The sequence below is a fragment of the Vicia villosa genome, unplaced genomic scaffold (assembly GCF_029867415.1).
Source record: "Vicia villosa cultivar HV-30 ecotype Madison, WI unplaced genomic scaffold, Vvil1.0 ctg.000852F_1_1, whole genome shotgun sequence".
NCBI lineage: Eukaryota > Viridiplantae > Streptophyta > Magnoliopsida > Fabales > Fabaceae > Vicia > Vicia villosa.
In genome coordinates this window covers 404812-414839 of record NW_026705380.1, presented here as the reverse complement: position 1 = coordinate 414839, position 10028 = coordinate 404812, and positions in this window count along the sequence as shown.

Below are 10028 nucleotides of genomic sequence, written 5' to 3'. Positions count from 1 at the left end.
CCATCGAGATTCGTCCACGGTTTGATATTTTTGTTTCAATTTCGGTTTCAATGATTCATGCATATTTAACATAATTTGATGATATGTTTGTGTTCACAACGATGTTTGCAAGCATTCTGGGCGGTTTAATTCGAGTTTGGTTGCAGGTTGTGTAATCCGCCATGGCTAGGGTTCTATGTTCATAATTTGGGGCCATTAGGTTAGAGACAAAATTAGGCAAAATTATGGACACCTTTGAATTCAGAGGACGGTTTCTAGTCGGTTCATGTTTTACTCATGAATTTATGCTGTGTATTTCGTGAGTTCTCAATTTGCAGGCTTGGCCACGAAACTGTGTCGTAGGGGATCCGTAGCCAATTCGCAGCAACGCAAATGGAGAAGATGAAGAAGCTGGGCGCGCTTTACTAGTTTGAATTTGCAGGTGACAAGTGTTTTTTACATATTGTTATTGACGTGTGTGTTAGACAGATTGACGAAGCGGCTCAATTGGCAAAAGTGTTCACTTGCAAGGGAAGGAACCTGGGTTCGAATCCCCCAGGACGTAACTATTTTTTAAAATGTTATGCCTTCAGATTCAGTGCGTGCACACATGACATTCTTACCATGCGCCTCCATCCTTCCTTCATCAGATCAGAAATAGTGTATAATCCAAAGGTCAATATGGCAAGGATCACCATGGGCCATCAGAAGCGCTCCGCACCAGATTAAAAGTTAAGGTTTTTTTTGAATTTTTTTTTACTTTTAATTATACAAGCCATTGTTATTTTATATGTTATGTTTCTCTAGAATTTTATTTCACTTTTTTTCTAATAAGAATTGTTTTAAAAAATTTCTATTTGAAAAAATAAATAATATTTATTTTAACTATTAATATTTATTTTGTTTTAAATAATTAAAAGGTTAAGTCACTTTAAATTGTTAATTGTTTAATTAGTTAATTAACTTTAATTAATTGATAAAAATATATGTTAGGGTTAGGAAATTTAATCGAAACATTATTTTTCTTGAGTTAAATAATTAGGTTGGAAACCATTAATTAATTAATTCGATTTGATTTATTCTATTAACCAGGGTTAACTTGTACCCTAATCAGGGTTTACGAAGATCATGCCCTACACTGAATGTTTTATCTATGCCTTTTCAGGGTCGACTTTCCAAATACCTTCCGACTACGCGCCATGCCCTTCACAAAGACAAGTATTTAATTTATATTTTGTTTCCTTTTGATTTTAGGGTTTGCCCTTAACCCTTCTTGAACTGTGCATACATTCACCTCTTTTCTGCCTTTGCCCTTTTTTAGGGTTACCTCCGAGGCTTCCTCCGACCGTCAACCGTATCAGATCAAATGCAAAGCTAAGTATCTTTTCGTTTATTTATTCATTCTTAAATTCTTTATATTCTTACTTTAGGGTTAATTTCGTTCGTCTCCGAACCGATAATGCACTCACCCCTTCTTTGTTTATTTTTTCTTTTTCAATCTTCAGGGTTTGTCAATTGCCAAAGCTACGAGTATCGGTAACCCTAAACTCTATCCTCAATTATTACTTGTGTTAAACCTTTTGCTTTAATTATATCCAGCTGGTTTCAATTCCCCTCTCCTCCGCTGGTTACAATTTCCCTTCCCCATTATTACTGTTAATATCTATTGCGTGGTTAGTAATCTTAGGGAGTGCAAGTCCTGAATTGAATTAGAATCACCTAATTACAAGATAATATAATTGAATATAATCACGTGATTGTTGCACCCACGCACACTTTTGGGGTAACCTCTCTGTTGCCTTGTTGCCTGTTGCCTTGTTGCCTGTTGCCTTGTGTTTTTTGCGGAATAGCCATGTCCCTCGAATACGAGGATACCTCAGCCATGTTGCCTCGATACAAATAAAGGTCATAAGTCCCTAATGATGTTGCCTTCGATACACTGATATGACCTCGACCCTCGGAAGCTGCCTACGAAAAAGGCTGAGGTATCCTCTGGTTGCCTACGAAAAAGGCTATTCTGGTCCTTCCCTTAGACTACCTGCCTCTCTATGGCATGGGTCAGTCTTGTGGCGAACGACGATGCGATGACCCTTCAACCTCCAAATGAAAGGCTTCCTGCCCTCTTATGGCATGGATAGACCCTTTCACCCTGAAAGGCTAAAAAGAACATTTTTCATCTAACCAGGTAATTTGCCCTTAATTGCATGCTCTAGTTTAAAAACATCTTTCTACTATTTTCTAAACACTTTCAAGGCTACGCTCATTTACGAACTAAAGTCCTTGTTTCTTCTTCTTCTACATTTCTAAAACTTTTGAAAACGAAACGAGCAAAGCAATTAAGATCCCATGGAAAACCATGGATGCAAAGGGTGCCTTACACCTTCCCTTTGCATAAATTACCCCCCGAACTCAGTTTTCTTTAAAAAGGTTTTTTCTGTTCTTTTAGCCTTTCTAATATTTGGATAAAATAAAAGTCGGTGGCGACTCTTGCTTACCGCAACATTTTCGATTATAAAAGTCAGTTCACCGTATTACACTATCCATACCATAAGAAGGGCAGGAAGTCTTAGGAAAGGACGAGAATAGTCATTTAGGCAACCAGTAAGGATACCTTAGCATTTGAAGGGACTTTCATTATTTAATCGAAGCGACATCAAGGGACAAGATCATTTTTAATCGTAGGCAACTCGAAGGGACTATGATCTTTTATCGAAGGGACTATGATGATTTGAATCGAAGGCAACAGGCTAAGATATCCCTACGCTCGAAGGGACTTGACAATTATTCGAAAGGCAATGAAGAGGAGTTACCCTAAAGGTGTGTGGTTGAAACAACCACGTGGGTTAGATTCAGATATTTATCTTGCATTAGGTGAACTAGATTCAATTAACCATTGTCACTCCCTACTTTATTAACCACACAGTTAATATAAAATAAAGGCAGAAATAAAAAAGTTCCTACGCTATTACAAGGCTTCGGGGAGGGGGATACATATGTTAGAACAATAATTGTTCTGATCAATATTCTTAGTTTTGATGATAACATTATATATGAATTTTGTATAAGACAATGTGGTACTCTAATCCTATGATGTTTCCATTTCAGGAAATATATAAAGAGTATGCACAATTTAGCGCTAGAAGCACTGACTCAGAAGGTTCAAGATTGCAACATCAGAACATGCTCTTGCAAGACATCAGAAGATGGTCAAGAAGAATCAGAACATGGTCTATGAAGCATCATAAGAACTTGAGTTCAAAAGCAGAAGCACTGAAGTTCTTATGGTATCACGCTAGAAGCACTTAAATGTCAGAAGACAAGAAGATGCTCTGCACCAAGCTGGATGACTCTGATATTCAAACATTGTATCTTCAAACATCATATCAGAAGCAAGTACAAAATGACAGGCTACGCTGACTGACAAAAGGAACGTTAGAAGCTATTAAAGGCAAAGTCAGTTAAAGCAGGAAAAGCAAGGCTCGAGGTAGTTGACAAAAGAGTGAAACATTAAATGCAAAGCTGTACGGATCACGCAACGCATTAAATGCTCCCAACAGTCATCTTCTCAAAACGCCTATAAATAGTGAATTTATGATTAGAAGCAAGGTTACAACACTTAACGCAAACAACTCTGCACAAACTTGCTGAAACACTGTTGAATCAAAAGCTATCAAACTTCATCTTCAACCTCACTTCATTTGTAATATCTTAGTGAGAATTAAGCTTAGAACTTAAGAGAAATATCACAGTTGTGATTATAGCTTATTAAGAAGCATTGTAATACTCTTGTAAGAATTTGTTTTACATTAATTTGTAAAAGGTTCCTAGAGTGATCAAGGTGTGATCAGAATACTCTAGAAGACTTAGAGGGTATCTAAGTGGAAAACCATTATAATCAAGGTTGATTAGTGGATTAAATCCTCAGGTGAGGTAAATCACTCTAAGGGGGTGGAGTGGAGTAGTTTCGTTAACAACGAACCAGGATAAAAATCATTGTGCAATTTGAAGAATAGAAAAACACTTAGAAAGGGGGGGTTTGAATAAGTGTAGTCTTAAAAACTTGAACGATAAAAATAAATTGCACAGTTATTTTTATCCTGGTTCGTTGTTAACTAAACTACTCCAGTCCACCCCCACGGAGTGATTTACCTCACCTGAGGATTTAATCCACTAATCGCAACAGATTACAATGGTTTTCCACTTAGTCCGCGACTAAGTCTTCTAGAGTATCCTGATCACAACCTGATCACTCCAGGAACAAATGCTTAGACACAAGCTAAGACTTTCTTAGAGTATCCTGACCACCACGTGATCACTCTAATTACAACTGCTTAGACACAAGCTAAGACTTCCTAGAGTATCCTGATCAACACTTGATCACTCTAGTTACTTACAAATTAATGTAATCAATTCTAAGAGTATTACAAATGCTTCTGAAAAGCTATAATCACAACAGTGATATTTCTCTTAACGTTTAAGCTTAATCTCACTAATATATTACAACAGCAATGTAGTGAGCTTTGATGAAGATGAAGTTTCTGAGCTTTGAGTTTGAACAGCGTTTCAGCAAGTCTTTCAGAATAATTTCGTTCAGAATTCGTAACCTTGCTTCTCATCAGAACTTCATATTTATAGGCGTTTGAGAAGATGACCGTTGGGCGCATTTAATGCTTTGCGTGTTCCGTACAGCTTTGCATTTAATGTTTCACGCTTTTGTCAACTACCTCGAGCCTTGTTCATGCTGTGTCTACTGACGTTGCCTTTAATAGCTTCCAACGTTCCTTTTGTCAGTCAGCGTAGCCTGCCACCTGTACTTTCTTCTGATCTGATGTTTGAATATAATATTTGAATATCATCAGAGTCAAACAGCTTGGTGCATAGCATCTTCTTGTCTTCTGACCTTGAAGTGCTTCTGAGCGTGATACCATGAGAACTTCAGTGCTTCTGCTTCTGACCTCAAGTTCTTCTGATGCTTCCATAGACCCATGTTCTGATTCTTCCTTGACCATCTTCTGATGTCTTGCCAGACCATGTTCTGATGTTGCATGGTGAACCTTCTGAGACAAAGCTTCTGAGCGCTGATTTGTGCATACTCTTTATATATTTCCTGAAATGGAAATTACAATGTATTAGAGTACCACATTATCTCACACAAAATTCATATCCTTGTTATCATCAAAACTAAGAATATTGATCAGAACAAATCTTGTTCTAACAATCTCCCCCTTTTTGATGATGACAAAAACATATATAAATGATATGAATTTGCGATCAGAAAGAGCAGACGGCTAAAGACAAATTACACAGCTGTAGCATAAGCATGTGAATATGTCTCCCCCTGAGATTAACAATCTCCCCCTGAGATGAATAATCTCCCCCTGAAATAAATACTCGAAGAACTTTAATAATAAAAGACTTCCCTGATTATTTCGGTAGAGACGATCACATAAGCTTCTTGCTTTTGATAATTCATAGCTTCTGACTTCTGCTTCCATTGGACAGCTTCAGAACTTGAATTTCTTTAGATCCCTAGAACACTCACAGCTTCTGATTCCTGCTTCCATTTAGGACAGCTTCAGAACTTGAATTTCTTTGATCTTCAGAACATTCACAGCTTCTGATTCATGCTTCCATTTAAGACCGCTTCAGAACTTGAATTTCTTTGATCTTCAGAACATTCACAGCTTCTGATTCATGCTTCCATTTAGGACAGCTTCAGAACTTGAGTTTTCTGGATCTTTAGAACATTCACAGCTTCTGATTTCTGCTTCCCTCGGATAGCTTCAGAGCTTTGAATTTCTTCTTACATCACTTCATGCTAGATTGTATCAGAACATTGTTGAATGTACCAGAGCATCATCAGAGCATCTCTACATCCTGAAATGTTACAGAACAAAACTAAACGACAAAAGTCAGCATGAATGAGTTAGAACATAAAATGTGTATCAGAGCACAGAATATGTATCAGAGCTATATAAGCCATATAGAATATATCAGATCCAATAGACAATGTATCAGAGCAAAATAGACAATGATTTGGATCATATTCTATTATCAGAATTTTTGATCATTCTTGCTTCTTGCTTCTGATTCTGAAGCTTCCTAGCACTCAGCTTGCTTCAAGAATCCAAGAGCTATTTCTGATCAATCTTCCTTCTTGCTTCTGATTCTGAAGCTTCATAGCACTCAGCTTGCTTCAAGAATCCAAGAGCTAGATTCTCTAAAGAGTTGCTTCATCATCTCGTTGCTTCTTATGTTGATCTTGAATCTTTGATTCCTGCAACAACACAACTTAAATACGTATGGAGCTTGCAGCTTCTGTTAGTAAATGTGGGGTCTTTTTACTCGGTAACTGATAATATTAATCAGATCATTTATCATATATTTTCTCCCCCTTTTTGTCATATCATCAAAAAAGCATAAAAGATTCAGATGTAAAGCAAGAGACAAAAGGAAAGGAACAATATAAAATTTTCATTGATTTCAACAAGAAGGATTACAAAAGAGGAATGCAGGAAAACAAATGCAACAAGGAAAGAAAACTACAAAGACTTAAGAGCTACAACTCTAACTTAGACATAATCCTAGCTAACATATCATGAATCCCTGCGGTCTTCTCAGTTTGTTCAGCCATGAAGGCTTGAAACTCTGCATGCCTGAGCAGCTTCCCAGAGAAAGAAGTAAATGAATACAAAAGAGGAACTGAGAGCAGTTCACCAGGAGAGAGCGTATTCTCAGATGGGCTTTCCCTTAACATAGAAGTTAAGTCCTTAGGGAACCTTACTTCATCCAATATCTTAAGAAAGTCTTCTTCCTTTGGACAAAGGTTAGTAATAGCATCAAGGAAGAGATCTGTCTTGAGAAAAAACTTGGAATGCCATCCTGAGAGATGTTTCTCATCCTGTAACCGATTAACCCTTCCATCCGTTCTATTCAAATAGATCATCCACTTTTGAGACTTAGTTTCTTCAACAGGTTTAAGGTTTTGATGAAGAGAACTGGGCGAAGGATTCATGATGAGTGCTAGAACGATGAAGAGAGAACTAGGGTTATCACAAAAGATATTCATAGAAAAAAGAGAGAAAGAAAGCGAGAGCACAAAGATTGATTGAAGAATGCAAGGAAATGGAGAAATAAATAGAGGGAATGTGGGGAAGGAAAACGTTCTAGGGAAGGGAAACGTTTGACGGATATAAAAACGTAAAGAACCATAAAAGAAATGATGAATGGCATTTAATGTTATTTGACGTGAGGAGAGATAATAATGACAAAAGACGTGATTTGCACAGTTACCTAAGTAGACGTCCCCTCAACTGCACACACGCTTGTCCAGGAATAGTGAACACGTGTTTACCATCTGGATAGCCAGTTACAGCTGTTTTGCTTTTAAAGAGATTCTGAATCAACTTAGACAATGAAACGTTAGCAATAACTGAATCACAATTTCTAATTGATTTCAATCAGAACTTCTTATAAACAAAAATCCAATTTCATTTCAGAAGATACTCATACATAAGATCTTCTCATCTTCTCATTCTGGGCATAAATCCATACTGATATTCTTCAGAATGAACTTAAACCTATCTTCAGCAAGGGGTTTTGTAAAGATATCAGCCCATTGATGGTCTGTATCCACAAAGTTTAAAGATATAACACCCTTCTGAACATAGTCCCTTATGAAATGATGTTTAATCTCAATATGTTTAGCTTTTGAATGTAAAATAGGATTCTTAGATAAACATATAGCAGAAGTATTATCACAGAAAATAGGAATGTTACTCTCATATATCTGATAATCTTCCAGCTGACTTCTCATCCAGAGCATTTGTGTGCTACAACGAGCAGCAGCAACATATTCTGCTTCTGTTGTTGAGAGGGCAATAGTAGCTTGCTTCTTGCTGTACCATGAGATCAGATGACTTCCAAGAAATTGACAACTTCCAGAAGTGCTCTTTCTTTCTATTCTATCTCCAGCATAGTCAGCATCACAGAATCCTACTAAGTTGTAGTCTTTAGATCTTCTGTAAACTAAACCAACATTAGTAGTACCTTTCAGATACCTTAGAATTCTCTTAACCGCAGTTAAATGAGATTCTCTTGGATCTGATTGGAATCGAGCACACAAACAAATACTAAAGAGAATGTCAGGTCTAGAAGCAGTTAGATATAGAAGAGATCCAATCATACCTCTGTACAACTTCTGATCTACCTTCTTACTTACCTCATCCTTACCCAGTACACATGTTGGATGCATAGGAGTTTTGGCTTCTTTGCTTTCAGAAAGATTAAACTTCTTCAGAAGTTCTTTCACATACTTCGTTTGATGAACATAGGTTCCATCAGAAGTTTGGTTGATTTGAATCCCAAGGAAATACTTGAGTTCTCCCATCATGCTCATTTCAAATTCAGCCTGCATAGACTCAGCAAACTCCTTTCCAAGTGTAGCATTAGATGTTCCAAAGATAATATCATCAACATATATTTGACAAATTAAAATATCCTTTTTAAATGTTTTACAAAAGAGAGTAGTGTCCACTTTTCCTCTAGTGAAACCATTTTCCAGAAGGAAAGAACTCAAACGTTCATACCAAGCTCTGGGAGCTTGTTTCAATCCGTATAATGATTTCTTTAATTTGAAAACATGATTTGGAGACATGGAGTCTTCAAAACCAAGAGGTTGATGGACATAAACTTCTTCATCTATGTAACCATTTAAGAAGGCACTCTTAACATCCATCTGAAAAAGAGTGATGTTGTGTTGAGTGGCAAAAGAAATTAATAGACGAATAGATTCTAACCTGGCCACTGGTGCAAAGGTTTCTGTGTAGTCAATTCCTTCTTGCTGACTATAACCTTGAGCAACCAGTCTGGCTTTGTTTCTTACCACTTCACCTTTCTCACTTAGCTTGTTTCTGAAAACCCACTTAGTACCGATGATGTTAAATTCTTTTGGTCTAGGAACCAAGTCCCATACATCATTCCCTGTAAACTGATTTAGTTCTTCTTGCATGGCAATTATCCAGTCTGGATCTTCTAGAGCTTGATCAACAGAAGTTGGCTCGATCAAAGAAACAAGACCTAATTGACATTCTGCATTGTTCTTAAGGAATGCCCTTGTTCTGATGGGATCATCTTTCTTTCCAAGGATCACATCTTCTGAATGAGCTGAAGCAAGTCTAGGTGATCTTCTGATAGTTGGTTCTTCAGAAATCCTAAGATTCTCTAAAGATGCAGCAACTTGATCTTCTGATTCATTGCTTCTGAGACTGCCAGCTTCTGCAGCTTTGCTTCTTGGTTCTACTGTTTCTGATATATCAATATCAAAATCTGCAAAATTCTCAAACTGCTTTGGTTTTTCAAGACCAAGCTTATCATCAAACCTGATATTGATTGATTCTTCTACAATCAATGTTTCAGTATTGTATACTCTGTAGCCTTTAGAGCGTTCAGAATATCCAAGAAGGAAACACTTTTGTGCTTTAGAATCAAACTTACCAAGATGATCTTTAGTATTCAGAATAAAACATACACATCCAAAAGGATGGAAATATGAAATGTTGGGCTTTCTGTTCTTCCACAATTCATAAGGAGTCTTATTTAGAATAGGTCTGATAGAGATTCTATTATGAATATAACATGCTGTGTTTATTGCTTCTGCCCAGAAATGCTTAGCCATATTAGTTTCATTGATCATGGTTCTGGCCATTTCTTGTAGAGTCCTATTCTTTCGCTCTACAACTCCATTTTGCTGTGGAGTTCTAGGACAAGAGAAATCATGGGCAATACCATTTTCTTTGAAGAACTCCTCAAAGAATCTGTTCTCAAATTCGCCACCATGATCACTTCTGACCTTTATGATTTTGCACTCTTTCTCAGATTGAATCTGAGTGCAGAATTCAAAGAACACTGAATGAGACTCATCCTTGTGTTTCAAGAACTTTACCCACGTCCAGCGGCTATAATCATCAACGATGACTAATCCATATTTCTTCCCTCTGACAGGTGCTGTTTTGACTGGGCCAAACAGATCAATGTGCAAGAGTTCTAAC